Source organism: Candoia aspera, chromosome 4 (assembly GCF_035149785.1).
Source record: "Candoia aspera isolate rCanAsp1 chromosome 4, rCanAsp1.hap2, whole genome shotgun sequence".
Lineage (NCBI taxonomy): Eukaryota > Metazoa > Chordata > Lepidosauria > Squamata > Boidae > Candoia > Candoia aspera.
In genome coordinates, this window is record NC_086156.1 from 4,440,226 (window position 1) to 4,457,865 (window position 17,640).

The window sequence follows — 17,640 nt, forward strand, 5'->3', positions numbered from 1 at the left end:
CACACAAACGACCTCCTGGGGATAGGTGAAGTGGCTGGGACTCACTCACAACTCCCTCATCTGCTGCTGACTTGCCGTCCACCGGTGGTCGCGCGAGTCATTCTGACGGCTCTTGGCAAAGAGAGCGGGTGAGTTTCTCTACAACGCTGCATGAATAAATGATCAGGGGATGACGACAAGCAGACCTGGCTAAGTGAACAGGTGTCAGCTGAAGTGAGGCAACTTCTCCAAGGCACACACCGGGTGTGTGCCAGGATCAGGAGCTGCTTGTTCAGGCTTCCTAAGAGCGATACAGCAAGCTGAGCTCGGGACCAGCTGATGTGGTCTGTGTTCAGTTTGTGAGCAAAAATCACCTTCTGGTGATGCTTCGGCTGGTTCGTACCTTTCGACCTCAGCGTTTCCTGGGGAGGCCTCTGTCCCTGGTCACTGGCTAGCCTGAGGCCTCTTGAGATACCCAGAAGGGCCCTTCTGCTGCTGGAGACCTTTCAGGGAACACACATGCTTTTATTTTCCTTGAGGTCCTTTAAATTACAGGGGAAAAGATGGGAGCATAACTTGACCAAGAAAAGTGCCAGTGCCAAGCATCTCCTTTCTTTCCAAGAATGCCCTTGGGTCCCGCAATTATGTTCTTGGAAAATAAAAATGGTTGGAGAGTTGCCACCCAGTGTACAGTTTCCCAGGGTAGAGAAGACAGAAGTCAGCTATGCTAGGAGAAAGCTAGGAGGCTAGAGCAGTGTTTCTCAACCTTGGCGACTTTAAGCTGTGTGGACTTCAACTCCCAGAATTCCCCAGCCAGCTATAGCATAGCTGGCTGGGGAATTCTGGGAGTTGAAGTCCACACAGCTTAAAGTCGCCAAGGTTGAGAAACACTGGGCCAGAGAGTGTGGTATTCCCTGCTTGTCTTCTGGGAAATGGGTATTTTTTGTCTGCCCTTGGTCAACCCTTTGGGGAGAGTGCCCCTCACATGTTCTCAACGTTCCAGATGTGTCCATTGGCCAAAAGAATGAGAAATCCTCTTATAAGGCATTAATCATAAAAAAGACAGGGTAGGGGTTCAAGGATCAGAAAGACCAAGGTTTAAATGCCCATAGGCAGCTCATTGATTGATCTTTATGATAGAGGAACACAGAGATGACCTTGGAGAAGATACATGGAAACCATTAGCCAAACTTCAGTCCAGGAATACAGGAAAGCATGAGAAAGAAGCTAAAGACTGATTCACTTTGACTTGCTTTGGTGGCCTTCAAGATCAAAGTCAGCCCTTTGAGGTAGGATCCATCAGGAAAAAGATGCCACCAGATTTACTAGAATCTATTTTATTGATCATTATGATACTGTTCATTGGAAGGACAGATACTGAAGCTGAAGCTCAAATACTTTGGCCACCTAATGTGAAGAGAGAAAGAATTCTGATGCTGGGAAAGACTGAAGGCAAAAGGAGAAGGGGACGGCAGAGGATGAGATGGTTAGATGGCATCACCAATGCAATGAACATGAATCTGAGCCAACTCTGGAGACAGTGGAGGACAGGAAGGCCTGGCGTGCTATGGTCCATGGGGTCACGAAGGGTCAGGCACGACTTAACAACTGAACAACAACTTTGTTGACGCAGGCCCTAATAACAGAATCTTGAAAGCCTGACAGCATTTCCATTTCCTTCCCTCTTCTATCAAGGCAGGGCACTCTTGACTTTCTTTCCCACACTTCCCTGTTTTCCTGGACTAAGCTCAGGTCTTACTCATGGTTGCCCCATATTTTCTTCAAGGTGCCCCTCTACAGTAGACACCATTTCTGGATCCACCTTCCTCCCTGTGGGTTGACGAGCACGAAGCCGCCCTCTTCGGATTCAGATTCCTGCCCAGAGACACGCAACCCATTTGACACGGAACGAGGTTGAGCCACGTGAATTCCTTTTCCACCCGCTCCTTCCCCACCTCAGCTAACCAGGAAATGCTTCTGTTGATTTTCAGACAACTTTGCACCACGTGGGGGTTGGATTGGATGAATCCCTAAACCCTCCATAGGATGACAGCCTCTGTCCATATTTCTTCACTCCTGTCCTTCCCTTCCCACACACCCCATCTTATAGCAATCTGCTGAAATGCTCCTATTATTATTATTATTATTATTATTGTTATTGTTATTATTATTTCTTCTTAAAGTATGCCAAGAAAGAATGTTATTTCCCCAGGCCACCCGTCATTCTTTGTACTGATGTACAGAGCTCTGGAAACATCCTAAAGTTGTGTTGTGAAAAAAACCAGTTGTCCTGGGATATGTATTTCCAATATGCATGTGCATGCATAATTGGGGTGGGGGGTGGGGGGTGTTTGGCATTCATGGCCTTGTCATTTTCGGGGGGGAGAGCAAGAGCTAAAATGGGTGGGCTGATCATGAAAACCATGAGAAGCAGCTTGGTTCCACTGGTGAAGGTGCTGGGCTGTAAACCAGGAGACTGGGAGTTCTAGTCCTGCCTTAGATCAGAAGGTGGCTGGGAGATTTTGGGCCAGTCACTTTCTCTCAGCCCAACCCACTTCACCGGTTGTTGTTGTGGAGAAAATAGGAGACAGGAGCATTATGTATACTACCTTGAGCTGTACCAAATAAAGGTGGGATATAAATCTAATAATACAATAAATGCAATTGGGGAAAAAACTATTTAGGGCTACATCTTGATTGATGATGATTATGTGCCTTCAAGTCGGTGTTGACTCTTAGCAACCACATAGGTAGATCTTCTCCAGGAGATTCTGTCCTCCAGTCTGGTCCTTTGGGTCTCCCAATGGCACCCCCATCGCCACTGTAATTGAATCCATCCACCTGTACTGGTCTAAGACTGCAATCAATTATGATTGGTTGATTGATTGATTGATTGATTGATTGAATCCATCCACCTTGCTGTTGGTCATCCTCTTCTTCTCTTTCCTTCTACCTTCCACATTATGGACACCTGGTCATTTGTGCCTCATCTCGGTTGATTTATTCTAGGATCCTTGTGGCAGCAGAGTGGGGACACAGAAGAACCAGGAGGCAGCCAGGGGACAAATTTGGGTTGTGGATAGGTGCAAACTGGAACACAGCCCTCGCCCAAAGCCATTCCCTGAAGATCCAAAGTCAGATTGTTCCAACCAGAGGAGGTAATGGTTCAATCTGGGAGTGTCTCCCAACACAGCATCCAATCCTAAACTTTGCAGGCTGTTTGTAAGTGGATCAGCCAACTCCTGGTAGCTCAACTGGCCAGAAAAAAATAATTAAATGGAGCAAAATGTTAGCAAAAAAACAAAACAGGACAGATTAATTTCACACACACTCACTCACCCCTTTTCTTGGATTCATGCTTGCAAAACCCAATTAAGTATCTTTGAAGTGGAGGTTGCATTGGAGCCTGTTCTCCCATGCTCCCCCGTCTCTCAAGCCTACTGGGAAAAAAAATGGAAGGCAGTAATTTTGTTTTAATTATGTATAAAGCCAGCAGATGTGTTTTGATGAGATGGAGAACGAGCAACTGGTGGCTGTTTCGAGGAAATGCTGAATAGGAAGCTTTAAGTCATGCTTAGCTGAAAATAGCTGTTCTACACAAATATAAATAGGTATGCATGTGTCGGAGAAACAGTGCGTGTGTGTGTGTTTATGGTCGTTCAAGCTTGTTTTTATTATCTAGAGCCAAATCAATTTTGTGCCTTCACTTATCATCGTTCAAGGGATGGAAAAGAGGACACCCTGCTTTGCAACTTTCCCACATGGTGTGGTCCTCTTTTGTTCACAATCCACACATCCAACCTGGGTAAAGAGTAAAATCCATGGGGAAGATGTCCATGGGGACATCAGGGTGTGGAATGCAAAGCCTTCCCAGATATTTTTCTTGGTGGTGAGTCTTGGTTTATAGGTACTGTACCGGGGGGGGGGGGTTTGTTTTTAAAATGATGGAACTTGCAGATGGCTAAACTGGCGTCCTTGATTAGAAATAAGACAGTATCTACATTTATGGGTGACTGGAAACCCCTTATAGAGTTTTTGCATGAAGCACAAAAAATGCACTTATGATTTATGGTTTTGATGAATAGGAAAAAAATTAAATAATAGAAAAAAGCGAGCTTTTCTTTTTTGTAACCATAGAGCAGCATTTCTCAACCCTGGCAACTTTAAGAGAGGTGGACTTCAACTCCCAGAATTCCCCAGCCAGCACTGGGAGTTGAAGTCCACCCCTCTTAAAGTTGCCAGGGTTGAGAAATGCTGCCATAGAGTAAGAGGTCATTTTGTGATCATGCTGGCATTTGCTGCAAAGAAAAAAAATTCTTTCTATTTCTTTCTATCTTTTCTTTTTGCACTTTGGTCTTTCCTTTTTTCTTCCTCTTTTCCTTTCTTCTCTTTCTTTACCTTGCATTAGTTTTTGTTAGTTTTTTAACTCCTTTTTAAAACTTTTAATAAAATTTATACCAAAAAAAAAAAGGATAGGTGCGTCAGTTTCTAATTTAATTTCTGATTTTATCTGAGTAGGTTAATAAGGTATCCCCCATCAGCATTGACTCGGAGAGGCTTACAGACCTCCCAAACAGTCATCAGATGAAAGCTGAACACAACAGAGTAAGTGTAACAATATAATAAAAAATGAAATTGTAAGAAAGACCAACCCACACGCCAAGGAGAAATCATAACACCACCCTAGATCAGGATTGACCAAGAGAACCTTCATCACCCAATGTCCTGCTGAAATAGCCTGAACTTCATGGCTTGCAAAAGCTAACTAGGTTAGGGACTGTCTGACATTGGGGGGTGGGTGAGCGGTGTTCTGAGAAGGGGATCAGCATCTTTGCAGATGACATTTTGACATCTTCCCAGAAAGAGCCTTCACTTCCAGCTCTCAAGAGACGGGGACAGAGACCTCGAAAAGATGGTCCACCAGATATCCAGAGCATTATGAACAGATACCATTGCTTCCCTAAATCCTTGGTTAAATCCAATAGGAGATGACAGGCCTAGATGATGGAAAGCCATCAAAACTCTTGATCGTCGTTCCATACTGCAACAAGCCTTGAGCTATTTTGCATGCAGTGGCTGAACTTGGCCAGATATCTTCCTGCCAAACATGAATGTGGTTCAACTTACCTGGTTAGCAGTTATGTGTTTATTTCCAAAATTCTCCACTTAGGAACAGATGGGTCTCTCTGTAGCGTGATCCATATTTGTTTTTGAGCCAGGCAAAGGCCAGGGGCCAAGCTGATCCAATACAGTGATTGCTTCTATGCAAAAAAGTTCCTCTGAAGTTATAAATAAGCCAATTTACTTATCTCCATATTGATGAGTTGGCCTGCTTAGTTTACTGTTGTTATTGCGGTTGCCAGCACGATGATGCCGATGGCAAAGTCACCAACAACGATGCTTCAGATTTATCATGTTGCATATGTTGGCCCCTTCTCCAGTCCTGTGGGAGGATGGAGATGACGCAATTTCACCACCCTCTCACTGCAGCCACGACAGCGTGGGCTGGCACATATCTCCTTCCTCGGCAGCTGAAGGTGGTTGACACATTCGCCATGAAAAGTTAATGATCAAGAGGATCTGAAGATCATTTATTTCAGTTTGGAGCAAAGTTTTTAAAAATGGTTCTTGGATGTAGACCTACTGCAACACTTTACAGGTACCAGGGACAGCAATGATGGGGTGGGGATCTGGGTGTCCCTGGGTTGAGCATTGAGCCAGTTGGGATCTCCAGGAAGGTGCCCAGCTATTCAGAGCCCACCATTCCTCAACAAATAAGTTTCCGGCGACAACTGTTGTACCAGGGTGCAGAGTTTTGAAGATCAACCTCAACCATTTGATCTGAATCCAGAAGCAAAAGGACTTCCAAATATGCATCTAAAGAACTGTATTTGGATGGTTTCGCTTCAGGTATCTGGCAAAAATTAAGAAACTGTTGGCCCTGTTTAGTGGGCGGCAAACTTCTTCTCGGTCCTTGAGAATCTCAACGCAAGAACAGCCCCGTGAGGGAGAGAGATGTCTCCACTGTTGTTGTTCTGCTCATGGGAGCTGTCCGGATCGGTTCCTGGCGTTTCCAGCTAAAAGCAGCAACAATTCTTTGCTTTTTTGGCCATTGACAAATGGTCCTGTTGAAGAGTGAACTCACCACCCAGGGGACGGACAGTTCAAGCAGCCCCATCCTCTCCTTGATTGGAGAACTTGTTTCATAAAAAGGGAACTGAAAATAAGCACGGGTGTGGGTGTGTCAAGAAGGGGGTTAAGCCAGGAAGGCAGCGGAGCAGGGTTTCTCAACCTTGGCAACTTGAAGGTGTGTGGAGTTCGATTCCCAGAATTCCCCAGCCATCTTAGCAGGGAGTTCAAGTCCACACATCTTCAAGTGGCCAAGGTTGAGAAACACTGGACTACAGGTAGTCCTTGCTTAATGACCACAGTGGGGACTGGAATTTTGGTGGCTAAGCAAATCAGACCCGGTTTGATGACCTTTTTTGCAGCCGTAGTTAAGTGAATCACCACAGGCGTTAAGCAAACCATGTTAAGTGAATCACACAGTTCCCCGTTGATTTTGGGATTTCTGGGAGTTGAAGTCCATACAGCTTAAAGGAGCCAAGGCTGAGAAACATTGCAGCAGAGAGCTGGGAGAGAGAAACCTCCATCTCAAAGGGAAGAACCTCAACAGCACTCTTCGGACAGCAAAAGAAAACTTCCGTCCCTGAAGCTGCAAGGCCGCTGAGAGGCAATGCTGAGAGGTGGGGGGGGGAATTGCCCCAACCAGAGTCCGCAAGCCCACGAAGGCCCGTCGTGTGCAACAACAGCCCAGGTGCAGAGCTCTACAAACCGGCTCCAGAAACAGGACTGTGAGCGCTGGGGGGGTGGGGGGAAGAGAAAGGGGCCATCTGCAAGTCTATAAAGGAGTGAAAAGGGTTTTCACGTGCAAGTGGAGTGAGACTGGCTACAAGAGCTGAAGACCTAGGGGAAAAGGAAAGATTTAAAGCAGAAGGAGTTAAGATAAGAAAACATAGTGCTACAAACATAGGGATAGGAATGTAGAAATAGGACAAAGAAATAGAAATGTATAGATTAAATAAGAATAGAAATAGAATACAGGTAGTCCTCACTTAACAACCATTTGTTTAGTGATGGTTCAGACTTACGACGGTGCTGAAAAAACTGACTTATGGCTGGCCCTCATACTTACGGCCATCGCAGCGTCCCTGCAGTCACGTGATCATTTGGGCACTTGGCAACTGGTTTGCATTTATGACTGTCCCGTGGTGACGTGATCGCCATTTTCCACCTTCCTGGCCGGCTTCTGGTAAGCAAAATCAATGGGGAGCCACGTGATTCACTTAACACCAGCAGTGGTTCACTTAACGCCTGGGGTGATTTGCTTAACGACCACCCCAAAGAGGTCGTAAAATCAGGTTGGATTCGCTTAATGACTGCTTTACTTAGCAACTGAAACTCTGGTCCCAGTTGTGGTCATTAAGCGAGGACTATCCATAGCAGCAAACTTTCAGTAATAAGAAGATAGCAAAATAAGACAGGAGCTTAACTTTGTACAATAAAACCGTTTTGCATGGGAAAAACAAATACAGTCTTTGTGTCTCTCTTCTGGACCATCTTAAGGTCTGCACCTTTGATGTCAGGGAAATGTGCCTGACCACAATTCTGAAAGCAAGAAAGAGAGAGACTTTGGTGATTTTTAACACGTGGGATTTCAGGAGTACCAGTGCGTGTGACCGGAATCAACAAATTGATCCATTGTTTGGGTGAAACGTGACCTCGCTGGGCGCATTCATCCCGATCTTTATTTCTTCACGCCAGAGCCTGCCCTAATTAAGTCTCATCTCCCGTTCGAAGTGCACAGGAGGCTGAGCCATGCCATGTGCATCGTTTATGCAGGGTCACGCACCTACCAGTGGATCACATCGGCTTCCCAGTGCAAAAACGGAAAGCGAAGAGAGGCTAAAATTTTGGCAGTGCTCGACTGTCTACTGCAAGGTACATGGACAAACACACATGCCCAGACACACATGCCAACATGCACCCATGGGTGCCAAGGTCAAGAAGCTTAACGTCTTTTTCATGCTTGTTTTTGTTCACACATGCAATGCACATAAAAAGGGGGTGGAGCTTCAGTCACGTCATTGTGGCTGCCATCTTGACATGCCCACCCCACTCCAGGACACCCCTGTGGTCAACCACAAAAAAATAAACACAACAGTTTCTGATTTCAGGGGAGGACTAGCCAACACTTCCATGCATCAACCTGGCCTGCATGTTGGAAGCTGGCCCCATACCAAAAAGTTGAATCAGTCAAACTCACTTCCTGTCAGCCTTCCCAGTAGATCAGACAGGAAGCACGACCAGATGAGCTAATTCTACTTTATTGTAAGGCTACATTGACAGAATCTTGCAAGTCTGAAAGTACCAATCTCCCACTGTCTCCTTTGCAGCCCGAGAAACTAGGGAGGGTCCCTTCTGAGCCTCTTTCTCCACCCATTATGCAGCTGTGGGCTATGCCCTCTCTTATCTGACCGTTCCCTATGCAGCGTCTCTTGGCCCAGTCTCCCAAGGTCTTTCCCACACACCATTACATCATCTCAACTGCATGACCCGCGTGGCTCTCTCTTGTTTGTTCTACAGTCTAGTCTCTCCAGAAAAGAAGGGCCCCCACCCAAATACCTTACAACCCAGGTTACCACCTTGCATAGGAGTTATTTTCTGCAGACTTCACCATGGCACAAATGTTCTCCTCTGTACAGCACAGCTGGGCTGAAGCCAAAACAGCAGTTGTGGGTTTTCCCCTCTTGTTTTTCACTGTAGCCAAGCGGAGTGTTCCTCCATCAAGGAGTGTCAGCCGTCTCACATGCTTTAATGTGGATTCCTGCATGGAGCAGGGGACGGGTCAAGAAGACTTCATAGGCCCTTTCCAAATTTAGAATGACAAGAATCGATGAAATACCTCAATCTCTGGCCTTCATTTTTGTTTGAGGACCACTTTCCTTTCCTTTCCTTTCCTTTCCTTTCCTTTCCTTTCCTTTCCTTTCCTTTCCTTTCCTTTCTAGGAGGGCTGCATCCATTGCATAATGTAGCCAATATTTTCAGGAGAACATAGTCTTCTCTGGCTTTCCCCCACTGCTGAGTTACAGCATTCTCCACCCTTCCTTGACTCGGCAGACCACGGTATCAGCCAAAACATCCTGCCACCATTGCTGATCCTTCTCCTGCCCCTTTGGCTTCGGATCCTGGTCTCTGCAGCCACCAGCTCCTCTTTGCTGCGTGTCAAATACAAAAGTAGAGGCTCCTTCAGTGCCAAGCCAAAAGGTTATCACAAACACATGGAAAACAAAAGCTGACCACCATTAATTCCCTTTGTGATAAGAGTTTGACGTAGCAAAAGGTCTAATTCCCAGAGTTAAAACTTAGTTGTTCCTGGATTTGGGCCATTTGGAGAGGAAAACAACAGATTTGTATTTAGGGCAGTGTTTCTCAAACTGGGCGACTTTAAGATGTGTGGACTTCAACTCCCAGAATTCCCCAGCCAGCAAAGCTGAAGTCCACACATCTTAAAGTTGCCCAGTTTGAGAAACACTGTTTTAGGTTTTTGAGTTTCAGAGCTGCACAGGTTCTTCTGGGTTTAGGACCTGTTCTGTAATGGAGGAAGTGGTGGTAGAAGAAGAAGGGGAGGAGGACAAGAAGAAGAAGCAGCGTACAAGATGCAAAGATTCTTTTTATGGGGAGGCTCTCTGTGTGAATATTCCTGTGTGTGTGTGTGGCACTGTTCCACATTACAGCCAAGCCCACAGAGGGCACATGACCAAGCATATCTCCTGGGTACATATTATGGAGACCTGGGTGGCCTACTCAATCCATCCACCTTCCCCCACCACTAACATGGATTCTCTGAAGTCAGTGATTAGTACCATGGCCTACAACCATCCCTTGTTCTAATGGCAAGATTTGAACAATCTCACCCCAAAATCTCAGAAGAAGAAATGCCTACACTTCATGGGACTTGGGGTGTGAATGCCAAAGTCTCACACACTGTTTTTGTAAACGTTCAGATTTCTGGTGCTATGTGCCAGGAAACATGGTGCCTTGCCCCTTCTGTTTGAACGCATGTGTTCATCTGTTCCCACCTCCCATAATCGGTGTTTTGATTAGGCACAGCCTCTTCAGGGATTCAGTTATTGTACATATGGAACTACATGTGCATGCTTTCTCCTAATCTCCCCATATTAATGGGGAAGACTTAATGAGCAGCTGTAGACTGAGGTCAGTTCCTATCAGGATCAGGGATGAAGGTGCAAGAGGCTGATTTTTTCAAAAAAAAATGCCATCTTTCTACCCTTTAATTTTCTTTTTTGAAATTAGAAGTCTGTAAAGGAAATTAACACCATCTGGAGCAGGACATTGGTAGCAAAGGTGCAATATGCTGGCCTCTAGAGGGGCTATATTACCTATATTCAGTATAGTCTATGAATGCAACAGAGTATAGAATTCATCACATTATTTCCACCCTATTTATAGTTAAACAATAATTAGCATGAGAGATGACTGGGAATTCCAAAATCCATAATATCAAAATATCTGAGGGATGCCATTAACCAGGATGTAAATGCCACCAAACTCAGTAAGCCTTCATACTGAGTAAATGAGAAAATAAGACCATCTAGATCAGGTCTTTGGCCCATGCAGTCCATCATTCTGAGTCCCACAGTAGCCAATGCGATGCATTTGGGAATTGTACAAGTGGACTCGGGGTTGACAGTTTTTTCCCACTCTCCCTTCCCAGCAGGCGTGTTTTCTAAATTAAGCAACCACTCATTTTGATGGGTAATAATAATAATAATAATAATTGCCATCAAGTCAATGTCAACTCTTCCTACTTAAAAGAATCTATCCTAACCTGGTCCTTCAGGTCTCCAACATGCCTCTATGACCTCTGTAGCTGAGTCTATTTTCCTTGCTGCTGGTTGTCCTCTTCTTCTCTTTCCTTCCACCCTTCCCAGCATTATGGTCTTCCCCAGAGAGCTAAGTCTTTGCATGATGTGTCCAAAGTAGGATAATCTGAGCCTGGTGCATCAAGTGAGAACTCTGGGCTGATTTGTTCAATGATCCATTGGCTTGCTTTCTTGACTATCCACGGTATTCTCAGGAGCCTTCCCCAACACCCAATTTCAAAGGTGTCAATATTCTTCCTATCCCACTTCTTCAAAGTCCAACTTTGACTTCCATCAAGTTCCACAGGTAATACCAAAGCCTGCACGATTCTGGTCTTTGTAGGTCTAGACACATCACAACATCTGCATATCTTCTCCAAGGCCTTTACAGCTGCTGTACCATGAGCTAGCTAGCAGCATGGTTGGATGTACTGTAGCTGCTTCTCCATATTCCTAGTGTCTTCCTACCCTTAGCTGCTGATATTGTTGCTGGCCCACCCACGCCCAGCCCCTCTTCCCAGCATCTTCTCCCTGGCCCGCCCACACCCAAATCTTCCCTAAGTCTTCCTGACTGCCCACCGCCCCCAGTCTTTAATTGTGTATTTTGCAAGAGTTATACAAATTATATGCTTTATTGGGTTGATTGCCAAGTGACAAATGATGAAATGTAATCTGGAAAAAAAACTTGGGAAAAAGACTGAATTGAGTAGATAATTCCCCTGCTTCCCAGCAACCAACATTTAAGGGCTGTTTTCTGTCATTCAAGAGGGAGTCAAGAGCCACCAATATCAGTGGCCACTGATGGCCTGATCTTCCAGGAACTCACCTTTCCAAAGCGCCGGATGGTTCCTGTTCCCAACCAGTGGATTTCACGGTTTGTGCTGCATGCAAAGCATTTCCTTCTACCGGGAATTTCCTTGTCCCATTCATCTTGTAAGAGGCTTATAAATAGCCCTTGACTGGGCCTCCTTTTTGTCTCCTTGGTTCCAAACGAAAGAACCCCCATTGCTTTAGTGTGTCCTCTACCCTGCTAACGAGTTTGGTTGCCATTTATTGCATCTTCTGTAGCCTTGACTGATGGGTGATGTGCCGTCAAGTGGGTGACAGCTCTTAGCAACCACGTAGATTTTCTCCATGACGATCTACCCCCCACCTGGTCCTTCAGGTCTTCCAACGGTGCATCCCTCACCGTGTGAGGACTGCCCTACTCAGCTTCCCATTAAATTCGATTCATAAGTGGTTAAAGCAGAAATCTCTTTAATGGAGTGTAGTATGCAGGACAGCGAAAAAGTTGTGAATAGAAGTTCCCATGCTTTCCCCAGGTTGAACAGTCCAATGAACTCAACCCCTCCCCCTTTCGGTATGCAGCCCCCCTTTCCTGTGCCAGTTCATTCAGCTCCGTGCAGATGTCTCCAACAGCTCTTGGCAGCCTGACCTTGGATGCCAGAGATAGTCCAAACAAGATGGTAGTCCTCAACTTATGACCACAATTGGGACCAGAACTCTCGTCACTAAGCAAGGTGGTCGTCAAGTGAGTCACACCCGACTTTACGACCTTTTTGCCGCAGTCGTTAAGCCAACCGCATGGTTGTTAAGCAAATCTGGCTTCCCCCATTGACTTTGCTTGTCAGAAGCCAGCTGGGAAGGTTGCAAATAGCGATCACGTGACCTCGGGATGCTGCGACCGTCGTAAGTCCGAGGACTGGCCACAAGTCACTTTTTCAGCACCGTCGTAACTGCGAACGGTCGCTAATCAAATGGTTGTATGTCGAGGACTACCTGTGAGGTTGTTATTACATCAGCCGTTCTGTTTTCCCTTCTTCCCAAGTCCAAGCAGCCTCGTACAGCACGTGATTGACCTTCAAAGGCTTTTAGAGAATAATATTTTCCTTCTCTCATCTTTGGGTACCTGGCCTGGACCAGAACGATCCAGCATCACCAAGCTGAAAGCTCCTTGAAGGTAGAAGAAGACAATATGGGCAGTCATTGGAACTAGAGGTCTTGGTAAGGTCAAGCAAATCCAATCCTTATTCTCTTTGGTGCTGCCTTCCCTGAGTCGGGGAGGGGTCCCCCCTCTTTTTCCCTTTCCCTTTGCAAAATAACTTCTCTACGTAGCTTAGGAAGGAACCACTGACAGCCTTCCAGAAAGAGAAATCAGGCCAGGCCCAGTTTCAGAAATGGCATGAGCTTTTGTGCCCAAAAGGGAGCCCCAGGGGGACTTTTCTTGTTGTTTTGAAGGATCCAAGGATTACTTTACTTCTGTAGGACATCTTGAGAACGTTCACCTCCGGAGGAAAGAGAAGGTTCCTTGGCTCTTCAAGCATTTAGATTTTGCTTTGCTTCCCTGTTTCCATGGATTCTATATTTCAAGCATCTCTGCAAAGAATCTATCCTCCCCCAAGTAATCAACAGTGACTCAGGGAGGTGAGGCCCCTTGAACTTAGGTGAAAACTGGGCAGCTCAGGATGGCTTGGCGGGACTCGCTTCTTCTCCCCAAGATTCAGGAAGGAAAGCAAATATTTGGTGGCTCCGATTTCCTCCTTCTGAGAGCAGAGCTGGACTGAGGTTTGAACTTGCTCCCTTAGAAGGACCTTTCAGCAGAGCTGAGAACGCAGCAAAGTGGCCTTGGGGGAGGAGGAAACCCGCAGAGGGAGGCAAGGCCGCGACTCGGGGAGTGGAGAAACGTGGGAGTGCGCTCTTCCTGGGGGACGGGCTCCCCTCAGCCGCTAGAGCACCAAGCAGGCTTGACGTGAAGGCAGAAGCCAACGTTTTGCTGGGCTGCACAGAGGAAGGAGTATCAGCCCTTGAAGACTCCTCTGTCTAATGAATGGTCATTCTGAAGCACAAATTAACCCGTTCATAGGCCTAGTTTAAATATCTCTTTTCGGGAAGTAAACATGGAAGATTTCTAGACTTGGAGCAGTTTTCTGGATTTCAGTTTATTCTCAGGCAAGAATGCACTAATTTGCCCCTCCCTTCATTTTCCTTCCTTCCTTCCTCCCTCCCTCCCCCTCCCTCCCTCTCCCTTGTTTTCCTTCCTCCCTCCCTCCCCCTCCCTTGTTTTCCTTCCTTCCTTCCTTCCTTCCTTCCTCCCTCCCTCCCTCCCTCCCTTGTTTGCCTGCCTGCCTGCCTGCCTTCCCCCTCCCTCCTTTTTCCTTCCTTCCTCCCCTCCCTCCCCCCTCCTCCCTCCCCCTCATTCCTTCCTTCTCTCCCTCCTTCCTTCTACCTCCCCCCTCCCTCCCTCCCTCCCTCCCTCCCCCTTCCTTCCTTCCTTCCTTCCTTCCTTCCTTCCTTCCTTCCTTCCTTCTCTCCCTCCATCTGTCCCTTCCTCCTTCCTTCTCTCCCTCCATCTGTCCTTTCCTCTTTCCTTCTCTCCCTCCCCCCTTCCTTCCTTTCCTCCCTCCCTTCTTCTTTCCTAGCTTCCTTCCTCCCTCCCTGCCTTTCCTGCCTTCCCCCTTCCCTTTTCCTTCCTCCCTCCCCTCCCCTCCCCTCCCCTCCCCCTTAAAACTCTGGACAAATTTCATACCCAGCCAGAAGGATGGGCAGAAGAGGTAGTAGTGAACGTTTAAAAAAACCACTTCTATGGAAGAACATTTCCTTCCAGGGGGGAAATAAAAGATGGAAGCGAGATTTGCCTTTTTAAGACATTGATAGGCAGCCTATATTAGCAAGAGAAGCTTCAGGGTGTTGTGACGTACACGAACATTTTGAAGGTTTCTGCTATTAAAAATGCATAGGGAAAACACTCCATGCTCAACGGTGTCCCACGAAAGCCATGCTCCGTGTGTGTGTAGCCATTTCCTGTCGTCTTAGCTTCTTCTTTCATTCCCCCAGATCTGGGTTCAAACCCTACCCACCTCAATGGGTAGACAAAACAGTAGGGTGTTAGGATTTTGGCATTTTGGATTTTGTTGTAGCATGTTAGGACTTTATTCCATTAGAGACCGGCAGATGGTGAGTTACCATCACGAAGTGAATCATTGAACTGGGCCAGAAAGATGAGATAATTAGAACTCCCACCAAGCTTTGAATCAATTCCCAGCCTGAGCGTACTGATTTTTTAAAAAAATTCTTACAGCAGTCGCAAGTTCAGTCATGCAATGTCTGCAGAAGCCCTATGTCAGCGACATTCAAGAAATAATAAGGAACTTTTCTTCATGCAGCTTCATGTCGAAACGTTGAAAGACATTCTGATCAGCCACGTTTAGATCCAAGTAGCTCCATGAATGCAGAGCGGATGAATTGAAATTGATTCTGATTTTTAACATCACACTAAAATTAGTTGCTGGCTACAGATTTAACACCTGGTTATACAGGGGAGATTGGTTTCGTTCAATATGGCCACAGGGGGTCTCCATGGGGAGGCAAAAAAGTCAAGATGGCACCCCTTCTCCTTTTTTTGCACATGCCACACCACTCTTTTCTACAAGCCCGTTTCCAACACTAGAACTGATGGATTAAAACCAATTACTGGATTTGAGTTCAGACTGAGGAGTTAAAATAAGGCACAGATTTTCCCCCACTTTTATGCCAACAGGATATATTTATGAAAGAGCAAAAATATGTTGGCTTTGGCCTTCAGGGCTCTTGTTATTTGAGGAAATAGTCCTTTGAAATGTAAAACTGCTGCCTGAAAGAGAAGGGATGGCAAATTCTACCTTGAGCTAACTTTAAAGAAATCGGGGGGCCCGTTCCCACACCAAACAAACTTTTGAGGAATTTTTGCGGAACACAGCTTGAGGCCCATAAAATCTTTCAGGGGAAAAAAAACATTGCTTTCTCAGCGGCCGCAGAATTTTCCCTCCAGCCAGCTTCTGAGATTATGGTAAAGGGCTTGGAAAAAACAGTGGATCCGTTTTGCCTCTATTAATTCAGCAACAGATGGTACCAAGGCAGGGATGATGTTGTGGCTGGTTTGATAACTTTCTGTAAATTTCCAGGATCCATTTGTTTCAGACCTCCGGATGTTGCCTGTAATTTTTCTCATAAAACCTGCGTATGTGGGTGTGGGTGCGTTTCTCCCTCTTTCTATATGAAACAAAGATAAGCCCCATAACAACGAACAGAAGTTTTAAGGGGAATAATACACTTTTTATTATTGTGCCTTTTTGTATTATGTATTCTCTCTGCACTTCCAAGGTTAGCTCACAAAACGGTGGTGAAAAGTGTGCTTTTGGAGAATTCTGCCAGAGAGATGTGTAAAAAATCAGGAGGAAGGTTTTGTGCTTGTCTCTCTTAAAGAACGGCGGGGCTCATGCAGCTGCAAAGCTTAGGACGCAAAAAGAATCTTAATACTGCATCTGTCATGTTCACCGTTCCAATGTTCCTGGTACTTCGTAACGTTTTGCATGTCATTTCACTGATATGTGTTTCATCTGGGAAGGGAGGAGGATTCCATCTCGGGGAGTCGTTATCTGTTGGCTGCTGGGTTGGAATGTGTTTGGGTTATCTCGTGTGTTCAAGGTTACTTTCCCAGGATCAGTAGAAAATGGTTACCAGCACCTGGCGGGGGGGAGTTTGCTACGGCCGGGCGAGGGGAGGGATTATGTTTTGAGGCGAGGGTTTTAGTTTGTATTTGGCGCGCTTTTGCTCATTCTCAGCTTTCTCTGTATTTGCATACTATTCTTACAATAAATCAGATATCATTAAGTTCCTGCTTGTGAGTCTGGCTCTGTTAGGATAGGTAATCATTACATAAAGCTGAGAATCTAAAAACTTTTTCCGTTAGCCCCTTTCCAGATTTATTTTGTGAGGGGAAGTGCTAGCAATGAGCAAACCAAATCCCCAAACCACGGAAAGCGAGGAGTCGAGCGAGGGGGAACCCGACTCCACAGCGATAAGAACGGAGGGAGTCCCCCCTAGAGAGACTTCAGAAGTTCGGGAGGGGTCGAGCTTCAGCCTAGGGGACGAGGAGGCTGGAGCCAAGAGAGCCCCTGAACCGACCGGCGAGTCACCAGGCGAGTTGATCACCTGGGATGAGACACAGGGACCCCTACCCGGGACGTCAAGAACGTCTTGCAAGCAGCGGTACCCGTTGTCCCCAACCGTGGTGAGGCAAGAGAGACAGGAGGGATCCCAAACCCCTGATCGTATAAAACTGCTGGAGGCTAAATTGGAGTCCTTAGAATTTATGTTCTGAAAAATGTCCATGGACTGGGGTCCGCGAGAGAGGAGGAGAGAGGAGTCCAGTCATAGGTACTCAACTCCTTCTTCGCCCCCACCTTCCCCAGAGGAAAGGAGCAGGACCCAACACCGGGAGGAAGTAAGAGCACCGAGGGTGACAATTTCAAGGTCCCCTCCTCAAGAGCGGAGATCCTTGGGGGCTACGAGGAAGCCCGATCATCCAGCTGTGACAAAGGGGCTGCCCGGAGCAGGGATAAAGGACTTTACCGTTAAGTTTGATGGAGATCCAACCAAGCTGTCGTTCTTCCTAACCAATGCAAGAAGTTATATGGACGACTGGGAACAGTGCTTCCGTTCAGAAAGGGCCAAGATTAATGCCATTGCCACTAAGCTCAAGGGGCGGCCGGCCGATTGGTACGTGCAGTTGTGTCAATCAGAGGCCCCTGAGTTAGAGGAGTTTGAGGAATTCCTGTGGGCATTAAAACTACACTTTGAAGACCCGTTAGCTAAGGAAAGAGCAAAACGGGCATTGAAGGAGCTGTGCCAGGGGCCACGATCGGTGGCAGACTACGCTCTGGAATTTAAGGCTTTG